We start from the raw sequence: 15,845 nt of genomic DNA on the forward strand, positions 1-15,845 counted from the left end.
TTGGAAGCGAAGGATAAGGAGAGTCATGGATGGAACCGAGTGTTTGGCTTAAACCATGGGAAGGATGCTGTTTACCGAGTTGGAAAACTATGGCAAAGAAACAGGTTTCAGAGGGAAGAAAATATCCTGTTTTGGAATCATCAAATTTGGGATGCTTATAAGTCACCTATGTGCAGATTGAAGGAGGAAATTAGACCTAAAAGACTAGAGTCCTAGAGAGTAGTCTGGGCTGATTACATATGTCAGGGGCCCTCATGAACACACAGATGGCCTTTGAAAACAGGAGTGGGTGAATTTACCTGGAAGGAAAAATGAGAAACTCTGATTTATAAAAGGCAGAGAAGAGTGAAAGCCTGAAAAGAAGCAGACATGAACTGACAGAGAAGGAGGAGGAAGACCAAGAAAAAGTAGAATCACAGAAGCCAAAGAAGGAACATTTGAAGATGTGTCAGGTTGGCCCCCTCAGCAAGCAGACTCTGGGACAAAAATCAGCATCAGAGGAATCTCTCTGGGTTTAACACCCATGGAAAAGAAGGGAAGGAGACAAGAGTGAGTAGAAAGAGAAGTTGAACTACGATGCAGGACCAAAGGCACCTTGGCTCCTCCCACAAATTTCTCTGGAGCTAGCATGACTATTCAGAGTCTAGCTGAGGTAGCCATGCCTTTATTCTGCTTGACATCAGTTGTATTGGATGGGAGCCACTTAAGAAGTGTGATCTTGGTCCAGGGGCTCTTTGCAGCCGAGGGCCTCCCTTAACTGGCTAGAGGCTCTGTCGTATCACTCCTGGCAGCTGGGGCAACAAGTCCTTCTCTGAAGGTGGCTCTGGGTCATACATCACAGCATCCACCTAGATAGCAAGTCATCAGCAATGCCGAAGATTCAAGTAACTCAAGGGTGTGGAGATGTACGTTGCACTTGATGATGTTAGTTTGGTGACATCATGGGTTAGACTTTGATTTTCTAAGTGTTGGAGAATTACTGAAAGTGGAATGATTCAGGAAGATATGTACACAACTCTTGTATTTGAAGGGGTGCTCAGCAATGAGGTAGAGGCTAGGAAATAGAATGTGGGATAAGTGAAGGATTTTTGTGTTGTTGTTTGTTATACTATAGAAGAGCTTCTTCCCTGCCACCCAGTGGCTTTCCCATCCTTGGGTTCCATGAGACCTTCCCATATCCTTAAAAAAAATTACCCTTTAAATGCTTAGGCTATGTGAAGGTGATTTTTTACCACTTGCAACCAAAATATCTGTATCAGACAGGATTTTATCAGAGAGGTACTACCATGAGTGCTATAGGGTAAGGGATTTATTAACTATAATAAACTTTAGACTTTATATAATGGTAAGATGTGTTGGAGAATTTTATATAAAGCTATTGCCTCTCTGATGTTGGGTCAGAGCTGTCAGCAGAGCTGGCAAGGAGGAAGGAAGAAAGGGAGGGAGGGCATAAGGGAAGGAGAGAGAAAAGAACAACAGGAAATGAGGAGAGCAAGGACAATCTAGAACCCCTGAAATGTAACCCATGAGGACAAACTACCTCAGCTTTGATAACCTGAGTGACTATGAGAAAAGCCAATACCCTTTGTCATGGAGCTGCACACACACATGGCCTGAACCTCAGAGAAGCTAAAGGAGAAAATCCAGCAGTAAGTGGAGGAGCTAGAAGCCTGGATGCTGCCCCATACCGACAAGGGGAGCAGAAGTCCAGTGGCAACATGAAGGAGCTGCCAATGTACCCAGTGTAGAAATGGCTAAAGTTTCATTTGTCTTCAAAATCTCATCCAAATTTCTCTTGTGGCCAACTCTAATCTCAAATCATATGGAGAAGTAATTTGACTTCTCTAAATATACACAATAAAAAGACACAACAGAGCCTCAGATAACTCAAGGGTTATGATTTCCTTACAGAATTACTGTAAAGGTTTGGAGATACTACATATGTGTAAATCTCACAGAATGACAGGTGTCTAACTGGTCCTCAATAATGAGAAGGGAATGATAATGTTGTTAATGATACTAAAAAGATAACTTGTTAAAATGTTAATTTATGGATTCTTTTCTTCATATTTTCCCTTATATTTTAAGCAGATAGTCCTAATTGTCCCTAAAATATATCTTCTTAGTACTAGGATGGTCCCTCAATACTATTTTTCTTTTGCAGCCACAGGTAGTCTTAGGAATTCATTCAATAAGTGGATTGAGAACTTCTAGATCTTCTCCTAAAAGACAAGTTATAGGTCCTGGGCTTCCTCTTTTTCCCTTTTCAGTGGGCTTGGTCACACACCTGGAGTTCAGCTAGCTCTGGTCATGCAGATAAGGACAACATCCTGGGAAACTAGTGGAAGGAGAAGATAAAAGGAGCCTAGAGCCCTACAAGACTACACGAGGAGATAAGCCCGTGGAAGAGATAAGCTGCCTTGACTTCTCACCTCCATGCTGCCATTCAAGTCACCATCATACCTTTGTGTCTTTTATCATAATAACTGAGTCCATACCCTAACTAAAACACATTTTCTAGCATTTGAAGACCTAAAGCGAAATTGCTTGAAGTCTCTACCACTTTTAAGTAGCTAAACTCATTGAATAGATGTTTCCAGGAGATGAAGAAAGACTGAGGGGCTTGAGAACAAGGTGAAAGAATGCTCTTTTCCAGAAAAGAAAACTGGGGTCTTCAGGATCCATGAACAGTGGGAAGCCTCAGCCCACTCTCTGGTAGAGTCCCAGGAAGTAGCAAGTATGAGGGGGAATGACTGCATGCTGCCCCAGGGAGACTGGACCCTGGTTCACTGGCTCTGGATCTCATCATAGAATATCATGATTGGGGCAACAGAGTTGCAGATGTCAAGAACCATTTGGACTGGGACAAAGAAGGTCTTAGCAGTAACCAGTCAATTAGCAAAGGGGTCATGCTAATGCTCTGCCATCAGAAGACCCGAGGACACATTACCCAATGGCAATCCAGGTGGAACCTAAGGAAAAACTAAGATGTATTTCCCATTAACTTGACAGGATGAGGACTCTGAGATAGATACAATATTATTTTAAAGAAAATACAGAAATGTGGATGTTTGTGGATATGGATTCAATTTGATACATCATAATTTTTTTTCATAATTTTTTATTGTTATCCAAGAGTCACACCAGATTTTGTGTTTATCCCAGAGTAACCCCTGCCTTGCTTCAGGGACTAGCTAAGGTTGATTTTCAGAGTGACAAAGACTCGGGGAGGCAGGGCAGGAGACACTGTCATGGTCTCAGGGACTAGTGGCTCTAGAGCTAAGTAGTCTTTTCCTTAGTTCTTATGCCTCTGAAGTCTACCAGGTTACCCTTCTCTTGGTTACCCAAGTGCTGAGCTTGATGCAAACAAATAGAGAAAGAGTGGTTACTCAGAGTGTCCTCCATCTCAAGCTCCTCCTTGGAGCAGTGAGGTCCAGGGTATCAGCATTACCAGACATGTAGGGGTGGTCAGGGCCTTCCTTAGAATTACAGAAGTGCCATAGCCAGTAAAGACTCTAGAGACCCTACAGCATGCCTTTCCCATTACCCAGATGAGCAACCAGGGCCTACAGGGAAGCCACTTGCCCACATGTACACAGCTAATTAGAGGCAGAGATAAGACAGAGACCAAGGCTCTTGATTCTCAGAGTAGTCCTTAGTTTTTACACATAGAAAGAACCTAAGGAGAATTTTTCCATTGATATTATTGGGGCAATAGAAAGGAGAATTAAATACACATATTCCCTTTCCATAATCCTGCCAAGGAGCTGTACACTTTCAGTATTCATTTCAACCCTTGAAGTCTTAAGCCCGTAAGCTCTTATGTTGACATCATCAGGAGCAGAACTCCACAAGAATGTAGGAAGGGATGTGGAAGCTAAAAGATGCTGAAGGATGGACTTCCAGAGAACTCACAGGGAAGCAGACTTCCAGGATATCTCTCTCTCTCTCTCTCTCTCTCTCTCTCTCTCTCTCTCTCTCTCTCTCTCCCTTTTGTAGGCATACAAACCATCCCCAGCTAAGGAAGGCGCAAGAAGGACTAGAAGTGCCAAGCACCAGACCAGCCTGGAGGGAAGAGATCCCTCTCAAGGTAAAATACTGAAATTTCCTAGTGGTCATTGCCACCTGAAAACCACTGAGATGCTTTGCAAGTTACAAAGGGCTAACAAATTGTGGAGAGTCTCACCAAAAGGGCCTGAGATTTTATAGCCCCAAGGCAGGTGTAACAAACAGCTGGAGAAGACAAATAAAGCTGCTTCTTGGCAGCCAGGTGCACTGGTCCCAAGAAGCAGGGTGGCCAGCCCAGCTGTCTGTTCTTAAACCTCTCCCTCTCTCCCTTTCTGCCTTTCTCCCTTCTTCTCTTTCTGTCTTCCTTCCTTTCCCATTACCATTCAATAACTAATCCAAAAACATGTATTTGCATTCCTTCTATGTGCCAGGAACCCTGCTTAGATGCTATGGTTACAAAGACAACCTTTAGTCTCTGCCCTAGAGGACATTGGACATTTTTATAGATTATTCATTCATTTATTCATTCACTCAACACACATTTATGAGCTGCTGGGTTAGGAAAAATACAGCCCCCTGGGCCTGGAGCTTACACTGTTATATGCCCTACACAATTAGCAACTCTTTCCTACCAAGCATGTAGAGAAAATACATAGTTCTTCTAAAGATTGATTCTAGAATCATCTACCTTTCCCTTTCTTTATCCCTTTCTCAATTCTTTTATGTGCGTGTCCACTAATTTTTCTTCCCAAAAAGGGAAATAGCTTGTGCCTGAAATTCTAAACTCCCTGATTTCAGAAAAGGCCTGGGAGAGTATAAATAAGCATATGAATATTTAGCAAAAATGACTGCTATGTGAAGCTCGAAGCACTGTTGTCATAATGCAGAGCCTGCTTTAATCGCAGCCACAGGGAAAGCATTTGTTGCTGTCTTATCACACAGGAATGATTTTCCCATTGGCAATGGCAGCCTGCCAGCTGGCTGTGGAGCCAGTGCCTTCTTGGTCCTTTGGGTCACAATATCAGTTGGCATGCTCCACCACCGCCAGGCGCTGACATTTCTATTTTTGCAGGAGGTGCCAGGTCAGGAAGCAAAACTGCAGAATCACAGACTAATTCTTATTTACATTGAACATGAATCTCATTTTGGCTCAGAAGTGTATGAATTTCCAGCCGTTATAGCTGAATACATCAGAGATGGCTTGGAGCTTTGCTGATTGAAGTCGGCTGATAGTCTTTGGATCTTATCATTCCCTTTAAATTCCCAAGGTGGGTGGTAGAGTGTCTCTATAAATCTACAGTAGCTTGCCATTTCTAAATAAAGCAGCAGCTCTGCTGAGACACCACTTTCATCCAAGCCCAGCTCAGAATGAGTACAACAAAGCAATGGCTTGTGTAGAGAAATTGAGTCTTCTGAAAGAGGGGTTTGGAACCATCCTCAGTTGTCTTCCCCAAAGAATGCTGCCAAAGGCTCCTTCACACCTTTACCTGAGACAATTCATAGCCATGTAAACTCCATGAGAACTGTGTCTTGGAAATATTTTAGCATTAAATTGGAACTCCTGACTCTAGCCAAGACAGAGTAACAGAGATAAGATTTATTTTCCCACATAAAACAAAAACTGGACAAAAATATATAAAGTAAGTCTTTAAGACACTGAACATCAGACAGTAAAGGATTCCTGAGAGCCAGGAAACAAACAAGGTAAGTACTATGATTGTGTCAGCTTATTCATTTGAGAGATTTCACAGGTTGAAATTCAGGAGTAAGGAAAACACAGGTAAAGTGCAATAGACTCCCTGAGTTGAAGGATGGGGCTGAGAATCTGCGAAACCAGGGCGGCGAGGGTTTGCATGATAGAATCCTGGGAAAGAGAAAGAAGCATGCAGAGAGTACTCTGAAAATCTGAAGAGAGTATCCTCTGAGTATTCAGCTGACTAATAATCAGTGCATGCATGTGAAGAAACTACATGAGGCTAAGGAAAGAAACACCCCAACAATCACGTACACATACACATAATACCTGTTCCCACAAGCCAGATTGGAAAACTTCATGATTCATGAAGCACTGGGTAAAGTACACAAAAGATTCTTAATTCTGTAGTGGCTAAAAAATTAGCCCTTGACTGAGCATTGCTCCAGTCTTGCACAATAAGTCTTAAAAGCAAGCCAAAAAGATGGAAATACATCTAATTGAATCCCAGGGACCAATTATTTCTTAACTGGATCCTAGGAAGAAAAAAAAAAGTTTAGGAGTATTTATAGGGATACAAAAATATCCAGCACCCAACAAAATAAGTTTCAGAGTGTCTGGTATCCAATAAAAAAAATAACCAACCATGAAAAGAAGCAGAAAAATATAACTCGTAATGAGGAGAATAAACAATCAATTAAAATCAACCTAGAGCTCACACAGGTGTTAGAATGAGTATACAAGGACATCAAAACAGCTATTATAACTACATTCCATATGTTTGAAGTTAACTAGAGACATAGAAGATTTTTTTAAAAGGACTCCAATTTCTAGAGATGAAAAGTGCAACGTGAGAGATAAAAAAAATACTTTGGATGTGATTAATGGCAGATCAGACATTGCAAAAGAAAAGATTAGTGAATTTGAAGATGAAACATAGAAACTATTCAGAATGAAGCACAGGGCAAAAAAAAAAAAAAGATAATTTTAAAAATGAACAGAGCATCAATGAACTATAGACCAATTCAAATAGGATGATATAAGTGTAACTGAAGTCCGGAGAGGGACAGAAAAAAATTTGAAGAAATGATAACCAAAATATTCCAAATTTGATAAAAATCATAAGCCCACAAATCTAAGAAGGTCAACAAGAAATTTTCTCTTTCTTTCTTTCTTTCTTTCTTTCTTTCTTTCTTTCTTTCTTTCTTTCTTTCTTTTTCTTTCTTTCTTTCTTTCTTTCTTTCTTTCTTTCTTTTCTTTCTTTCTTTCTTTCTTTCTTCTTTCTTTTTATAGAAAATTTTTTTAATAATAAATTTATTTTTTATTGGTGTTCAATTTGCTAACATACAGAATAACACCCAGTGCTCATCCCGTGAAGTGCCCCCCTCAGTGCCTGCCACCCAGTCACCCCCATCCCCCGCTCTCCTCCCCTTCCACCACCTCTAGTTCGTTTCCCAGAGTTAGGAGTCTTCCATGTTCTGTCTCCCTCTTTTAAAGTACATCACGGATCACTGTAATCAAATTGCTCAGAATCAGTGGTGCAGAGACAATCTGTGGAACAAAGAGAAGAATAACATCAGGTTTCTCTTCAGAAACAATGTGCATGAGAAGACAAGGAAGTGACAGATTTAACATATCAAAAAAATATCTTTTTTTTATATATATTTTTTAATTTTTATTTATTTATGATAGTCACAGAGAGAGGAGGAGAGGCAGAGACACAGGCAGAGGGAGAAGCAGGCTCCATGCACCGGGAGCCCGACGTGGGAATCGATCCTGGGTCTCCAGGATCGCGCCCTAGGCCAAAGGCAGGCGCCAAACCGCTGTGCCACCCAGGGATCCCTATCTTTTAAATTAGAATTCTATACCCAGAAAACATATCTTTCATAAACAAACGTAAAATGAAACCTTTTCCAGAAATAGAAAAGCTGAAAGAAAAAGCACACCCACGCTACAAGAAAACTTGGGAAAAATTATACCAGAGGGAAATATCCATGTACAAAAAAGAGAGCTTCAGGAATGGGTAACCACATGGGTCAAGAAATAAGGTTTTTTTTTTATTATTTAAATCTCTTTTAATGGATAATTAAACAAAAAGCATAACAATACAGTATGGGGTTTATAATGTGTGTGTGTACACATGTAAAATGTATGACAATTGTATCATAAAATCTAGGAAAGGGGAAATGAAAGTATATTGTCGTAAGGTTCTTATAGAGGAGTGAGTTATGGAAACCAATACAGACTGAGCTCCTACAGAATGTGCTAAACTACATGAACTCATAGAACCATCACCACGATCTTGTGAGAGGGGCTCAAGACACCATTTCCATACATGTGTATGTATGTGTGTTCACATGTGTGTGTATATCTATCATTTAAACTAAGATGCGATTCACATGTTTAATAAAAAATTAAAATAATAAAGCAAGTTGGAAGACTTACACTACCAAACAATAAGACACATTAAGGTAAAGTAATCAAAAGAGTATGGCACTAACACAAAGATAAATAAAGCAAAGAAAACACAATCACACAATATAAGATTCTATTTGAGCTCTGAAAACAGAAAGCATACTGCCATTGTTCTTCCTACCACATATAATATAAAGCAATATGAAGGACCTAATTTCTAATATATCAGTCCTATCAACAATTGTAAATGGGTTAAAATCATCCATTAAAAGGTAAGAATATATTCGATTTTGCAACATACTGCAAATATTCAAAGGGATTATTCAATATTTGCAATATATTCAGAGCTATGGAGATAAGCAGTGGTGATGATGGCACACTCCACCCTCCTGACCTATGTACTTCCCAGAGGCACCTCCTAACACCATCGTATCATAGGATTTCAACCTATGAAATGGGGCAGGTGGGGAGATACAAACATTCAGACCAGAGTACAATTTTTTTTTTAAGTAGGCTCCACACCCCATGTGGAGCCCAATGTGGGGCTTGGACTCATGACCCTGAGATCAAGAACTGAGCTGAGATCAAGAGTCAGACACTTAACCAACTGAGCCACCCAGGTACAAATTTAAGGACAAATCTAGAGTTGAGCAGCAAATTCAAGCCAACTCCCTACAACCCTCATAGGCTACCCAAGGACACCATTTGGCTTGAGCCTAGGTCTATTTAACACCCCAACTTGGGTTCTTATTACTCCATCCCCTCTCCCAGCCACTAGGTCCACTGGATGTATCACAAATACCTGTCCTAATGTTACTCCTTGGTGGACATCACCACTTGATCATATTACTTTTTATGTTGAGCCCATACAGCTTAACTCTGCTTTAAGAGAGAGTGCAGAGATTTCAAAAGGTAGCAATATTCACAGTGCCAGCCAAAGGTGGATCTAGGTCTGGTTTCACCTGGGGTGGTATTGACCGTGAAGCCAGGGGTCTTCATTTACCCCTCTCCTGAATGTTCCATTTGTACTCACAATGCCAGTGCTCTCTGAGTGACACCCTTCTAAGTTCACTGCTTTTTCAGTGATGATGGAAAATAGCCAGTGATATGTTTTCATTTTATTTTTTTCCATCCCAGAAAAGCCCCTAAACTCTCCTGTCTATAGAACCCCTACCCACACACTAGGTTTCACTGCTTATAGGTATTTGTCCTGACCCAAGGTCAGCCTGGATTTATATTTGAAGTTTCCTAAAATGTAGAGAAGAGGAAGAGGAAGGAAAAGGATATTATTGTTGTTGAATGCCTATCCATGGAGAACAGCAGAAGGACCCTTTTTGGCTTTGCCAGAATTAGCATCACTAGATAAAATGGGAGATTTATATCCTGCCGGTTGCCAGGAGAGCATGCCAGCTAATTTTAGCCCACTGTGTAAATATAACCAGCACTGGTATGCAGTGGCCTTTAACATGCACAAGGGTCAGTGATGTCCTGCAGCAGCCAGAGACCGGCCTGCAAAGCTCCAGCACCAACTGAACTTCCTGGGCCCAAGGACCCTGCTCCTCCTGGTGTGTGTATGGCGTGGGGGGGAGAACAGGTACTGATTTTCCCCTCAGAAACAAGCTCAGAGATCCTGACCCCCACACCAAGCATGGCCCCCTATACCTCTCCAGGCAGAAAATGGCCCAGCAAAGGTTGTTTTTAATAAGGTGGTGTCTTTAACAAGTTAATAGTTAAATGAGTTAATACATGTAGAACCTTTAAGAGTTCCTGGAAGATGATTAGGGCTTAGTAAGTGTTAACTCTTCTTTCATTGTTGCTGGATGAATTGAAATCACAGCTTCACATTTACTAGTTGGATGACCTGAGGCAGGATCACCTAGCCTTGACTTTCTCATCTGCAAAGGGGCACAAGGAAAAGCCCTACCTGATAGGGTTGCTGTTGGGATTAAATGAGTTGAAACACAGCAAGATCATGGCTTCTGCATGGTGCCCAAGTGTATCTGGGGTGTGGTGGCCTCTGTTGTCATTTCTGCAAGATCTCAAGAATCTTTCCATCAGCAGTCACGCTGACAAACCTCTCAGCTTAGATGTTTCCAGAAGCAGTTTCAGGGTAGTTAAAGAAATGTAAGAGGGCTGTATTATGTGTTCATTGAGGCTACTTTTTTTCTGTATGGCTCCTGAAATTAAGACAATGACAAAGACAAAAAGAGTTCTAAAATATGTAAAAATGCATAAAACAATCCTAGGACCAGGTTCAGGGTTCAAGGAAAAACATTTCTAGGTTGTTTTTTGTTTTTGCTTTTTTTTGGTTTTGTTTGTTTTGTTTTTTTTGTTTGTTTGTTTGTTTTTTGGTTTTTGGTTTTTTTTGTTTTTTTGGTTTTTTTTTTGCTTTGCTTTTCTTCTTCTTTATCTTGTTTCTGAGTGGGTTTGGTTTGGTTTGGTTTGGTTTTGTCTGGAAGTCAAAAGAATGAGGACGGAGTTATTGGCGGAGGGGACCAGCCAGGCGCTGTCCTGCTCCAGGGGTAGGGCCGGCGCATGGTGAGTGAGTGAGGGAAGTGAGAACAGCAGGTTACTCGCCTGTGGATCCTGTGAACCCAAACCTGAAGAACGCGCTGACAGGGCTCATATAAATGGATGGATGACCACCCGAGTTTTCCTCATTTGTTTAGGTGTACATCACATTTCTTTTTAGCAACCAGCTAATCCTGCTAGCTATGTTTCTGCTCTGCCTAATATTAGTTTGCATTTCCTGAGCCAGCCAAGCAATTGGTATCAGATAGTGACTGGGGAGGAAGTTGGCTCAGAGTTTTAAAACTGGCAACAGAACAACTGCCGAGCAAATCATCCTGTATTTAAATGTAGAATACTGCCAGGTTGTTTCCTTTTTATGGAGAAGCATTTCTTTTAGGTAAACCGTGTCTTGTATTAAAAAAATTATATTCCCAGGAGCATACCCTCATTTGTAGTTTCTTCTGGGGGCAAAGATCTCATTGTACTGATAGAATTCCTATGTATGGTTTTTGGCAAACTCCTTTCACTGCGCCTCCCTCCTTCCCTCCCAGGGACTCCCAGGCGTGCTGCGGTCACACTGTGCTCCTGTGTAACAACAGGCTCTGGCAAACAGGCACACAGTTCTCCTCTCTACCTGGAACTCCAGTATCAAGGGACTTAGCTTTATGACTCTGATGGAAATAAGCACAGAAATCAGACAGACTGTTTAAAATCCTACTCTATGATTAGCAAGCTGTGTGACCTGAGGCAAGTTACTTCATCTCTCAGAACCTCTAAGTAGGAACATGGTCCTTGCTTTACATGCCAGCTTTTAGCTTAATAGATGTTAAGCCTCACAACACCTCTGTGAGGTGGGTATTATTATTAGTCATACTTTACAGATGAGCATACCAAAGCCAGTAAGTAATTCAAAAGTCAGGCCTGGTTGCTTACTAAAAGCTTCCATAATGCTGTCTGTGAACACAACCCAGGGCATGATGGATTGCCATCCCTGAGAGGACACAGATGCATGGAAATTTGGTTCCACACTCCAAACACATGGCACCAGTACTCACCACTAGTGGGAGGGAGAAGGGGGGAGAAGAGGGTTGCCTCCCTGCATCTGTCCTCTGACCTATCTCCCTCCCTAACCCCTACTCTGTGTTGATGACAGTTTTTCTGAACTGTAGGTGATTTAGCTGACTAATGTATTCCTTGTAAAGTAGCAAATTTTTCATTTTATTTCTTCTGTGAGCAAGCCTTGCTGCTCACCCCCCACCCCCGGACTCGCACACACAGACACACGGACACATGCACTACTTCTCCCCACTCAGCTCCACCTCCCCGCACGCACACTCAGCCATGGCCATGGGGTGGATGAGAGAGCTTTCTTTGCAGTGATGCTAAATGGAGGTTTCTGAGGGCCCAGAGCCTGACACCTTGGGTTAGGCCCATCTGCAGTAGGAAGTTAAAAGCCCAACACAAGAAGAAGCAGAGATCAGCGGAAATGAAAGATGCACAGGAGGCAATCCAGGTCAAGTCAACTGATGGCCCCTCCTACGTAAAAGGCCGCCAAGTCCCTGCGCCTGAGATCTCTGGTGTCTCCACACCATGCTCTCCTGAAGATTGCTTGTTTACTCCTTTTTCAGTTCTCTGAGCTTCCCATTGTCCCTCTCTACCAGCTACCTGTGCCAGTCTGGGAAAGCAAATTTGGGTTGAGTATTTGCACCCAAAGGATTCTATTTTCGTATACTCAAGTCTTAACATCAGAAAGTTGGGGGAAAAGGGAATCCTAGATGTAAATACGCTTTTCATTTCTCTAAGGACGACTCTACACTCATTCATTTGATGAACTTTTATCAAATGCCAGCTACATGCCAGGCATGGTGCTGAGTGAGAGCTGGCAATCCAAGGATGACAACATGGTTCCTGCCCTTATAGAACTTTTGGGCTAGAAGCATGAAAATGCATTCAATGTCACTAGTGCTTTGACAAGTGTCGCAGGAAATTCTAGGTGCAGGAAGGAAAAAAAAAACAATTCTTCTGGGAATGTTTAGGAAAGGCTTCAGAGACATGGTAACCTTTCTCTGGGGTTTGAAAAACAGTTGGTTTAGGCTTTTGCTATTCAAGTGTGGTCCAGGGACCAGCAGCATCAGCATCTAGAAATACAGAATCTGTGGCCATGCTCCAGACCTAATGAATCAGTGTCCAATTTTTTTTAAAGATTTTATTCATTTATTCATGATAGACATAGAGAGAGAGAGAGAGGCAGAGACATAGGCAGAGGGAGAAGCAGGCTCCATGCCGGGAGCCCAACGCGGGACTCGATCCCAGGACTCCAGGATCGTGCCCTGGGCCAAAGGCAGGCACCAAACCGCTAAGCCACCAGGGATCCCTCAGTGTCCAAATTTTAACACAATCCCCAAGTGACTGATGCCACAAGAAAGTCTGAGCAGTGCTGATAAAGGTAATGGATAGGTAGCAGAAGAGTAATTTCAGGCAGAGGGACCAGTTTGAACAGAGGCTGCCAGATATGGAAGAGCTTAATGTGTTCACAGGACTGTTAGCAACAGTAGACAGTATGAGGGATGATATGGCATGAATGAAGGCAGGTCCAGACCACAGAGGGCCTTGCGGTCCACACACAGAGGGCTGGACTTTACCCTATCATCTGTGGGGAGTCAATAAAGTATGTAAAGTAAGAGTGTGACATCATTTTACTACACACTTAAAAATGAAGTAAGAGGGGGCACCTGAGTGGCTCAGTTGGTTAAGCATCTGCCTTCAGCTCACGTCATGATCTTGGGGTCCTTGGGGTCCACGTCGGGCTCCCTGCTCAGTGGCGAGTCTGTCTCTCCCTCTTCCTCTCCCTCTGTGATGTCTCTTACTCTCCCTTTCTCTCCCAAGTAAATAAGTAAAATATTTTTTAAAAAATAGAGTAAGAGACCTTGCTGGCACACGGGTAATAGATGAAGTTTGGACATGATCCCAAAAGGAGGGGAGCCACTGAGAGATTTCAGGAAAGAGAATAACATGACTTGATTGATTTGATGCAATGCAATCTATTTGAAGTCTGAGAGCTAAATGCCTGACAGGTGGAAGATAGATTGGAGAGAGGGTGACACCAAAGGCAGGGTGGCCAACTGGCATGCTCTTATCCTGGTAAGATATGACGATCTAAACTCGAGGTAGCAGTAAGGATAGAGAGGAAGAGATGGCTGTGACAGAGGAAAGGAGGTGGAATCTGCAGAACTTACTCAGTGGCTGGAAACTGCCTGCTGGAGTTGGGTGGCTCGAGGATTCCTGGCTTATATGACAGGAGAGAGATGGTGGGAGTCAGCACCAGAACAATGCTAAGTTTTGTCGCGGTCTGTTGAGTTGGGGCCCTGTGTGGGACATATACATGAAGAGAAACAGCACAACCCATTAAATTAAGCACAAAATACCTACCTTCATGTATGAGGTCTCTCTTGAAATTCCTCAATTAGAATCATCTTTACTTACTTAGAAAGCATTTAATTAATTCCATAAATAATTAGCTCTGCATAAAATTCAGTGGCTGTGAACTCAGACTCTACAGTGTAAAGCCAGTCTTCCTTCCGCCTGTTACCTGCGCATACTGCCCACACAGCATGGGAAGTCATCAAAGGGTCAGCTGAACTCAGGATGTGATTCTGGGACAGACAAGAGGAATTCTTTCTGTGCTTCTTCAATACTCCCAGATCCCTGAAGTCTTAAGTACAATTTAATTTAGCAAATAATAATTGAGCATCTCCCATTAGCCAAGCACTGTGAGGCACTAGAGATACAACAATAAGCAAGAGACAATTTTCACACCCTCACTGGGCTTACTTCTAGCACAGGACACAACAGTTAAACTGAAAATAAATGTGTCATATGCAGAAATCTGCTCTGTTCTCCCTTCAAGAAAGGACTTGCTGCCCAGCTATTGGGAGTATGGTTAGCTGACAGCCTCCAGCACTTCGCACTTTCAGGTCCTCCTCAGCCTTCAAGCTAAGGTCACATTATTCTCAGGGTGGCTCCCAGACAATGGCTGAGTGAAGCAGTGGTAGCTGAGAGTGTGCACTTCCTGGGGTGACCCCAGCTAGAGTTGCCAGATTTAGCAAAGAAGAGCACAGGATACCCAGTTAAATTCGTATTTCAGATAAATAGTGGATTTTTTTTTTTTAGATAAGAATTCCCCAAATATTGATGGGATATACTAAAAAAAAAAATTCTTCACTGATCAGAGATATAAATTTAACTGAACATCTGGTTACCTACTCCCCAGCCAAGGACAGAGCAAGACCATCGTGCAAAGTTCTTCCCATTTTCATTTAAACTCAGACTGCATTCATAGGTGTCTTTGCTCCAAAACTCTTGCTGGGCTAGTGGAGCTTTACCCTGGTCTGATGTCTTTCTCTACACAATCATGATTTTTCTTTTGACAGGTATTACTACCCAATAAGTATTTTGCATTTCTAGCCCTATTTCAGCATTTACTTCCCAGAGAACTTACCTTGCAACAGTTGGTACCAAGAATGATCTGAGAAAGCCAGTGGTAAGATAAAGGTTTAGGGACTGAATCACTCCCACCCAGCTGATTATGAGGACCCCTCTATTCCCAGTGGTTGGTGGTTTGAAGGTAGCCTCTGGCATGAGATGGCAGTCCAGCTATTAAAAGTTTCACCCATGATGAGCTGGGAGGGCATGTAGACAGAGGAGAGCACCCTGATTCACGCATTTGAAATGCACTTCAAGGCTTGTAAGTATAAAGATAATGGAATTGAATGGTTATCACTAAGTTGCGTTGATACCCAATATGAGGATAGTGAAAAGTTGAGAATAGTTAGCAACTGAAACTAAGTAAGAAGGGAGTTCCTGCAAAGGAGCCCTTTTACTTGGGTGAGCAGGAATGCTGAAAGCGAAGTCCAAGATTTAATAGCTACTGAACTTCAAAGGCCATTCAATGCTCAATCAAGGCAGGGCTGTTATCCCAAAGTCGGGCCCTGGTTGGCAAAACCTGAGATCATGACATGACACATGGGATGTTCCCTAGACTCCTCTGAACCTTCAAGGGTGACTCGTTTCAATTAGTCAAGAGCTAGCACATTGCTTGTGCAGGAAAATGATACAGAGAGCTTTCCCCCAAAAGGCAACAGGTGGCTTCCCTCTTCCTCTCCTGGACATTGGGCCTACCATCAGGGTTAAGTCACAGCTCAACCCAGCCAGGGATAGG

The 15,845-nt window shown here is 42.4% G+C and overlaps 1 long non-coding RNA gene across 1 annotated transcript in view; it reads left to right on the forward strand.

Annotated features, from left to right (window-relative positions):
• Nucleotides 1-9,579: 9,579 nt before the first annotated feature.
• Nucleotides 9,580-15,845, forward strand: part of LOC118352713 (uncharacterized) — a 49,452-nt gene continuing 43,186 nt past the window's right edge. The window contains exon 1 of the long non-coding RNA XR_004810314.2: nucleotides 9,580-9,710. This is a non-coding gene — a long non-coding RNA (uncharacterized LOC118352713). The remainder of the gene's footprint in view (nucleotides 9,711-15,845) is intronic.

The sequence above is a fragment of the Canis lupus genome, chromosome 28 (assembly GCF_003254725.2).
Source record: "Canis lupus dingo isolate Sandy chromosome 28, ASM325472v2, whole genome shotgun sequence".
Classification (NCBI taxonomy): Eukaryota; Metazoa; Chordata; class Mammalia; order Carnivora; family Canidae; genus Canis; species Canis lupus.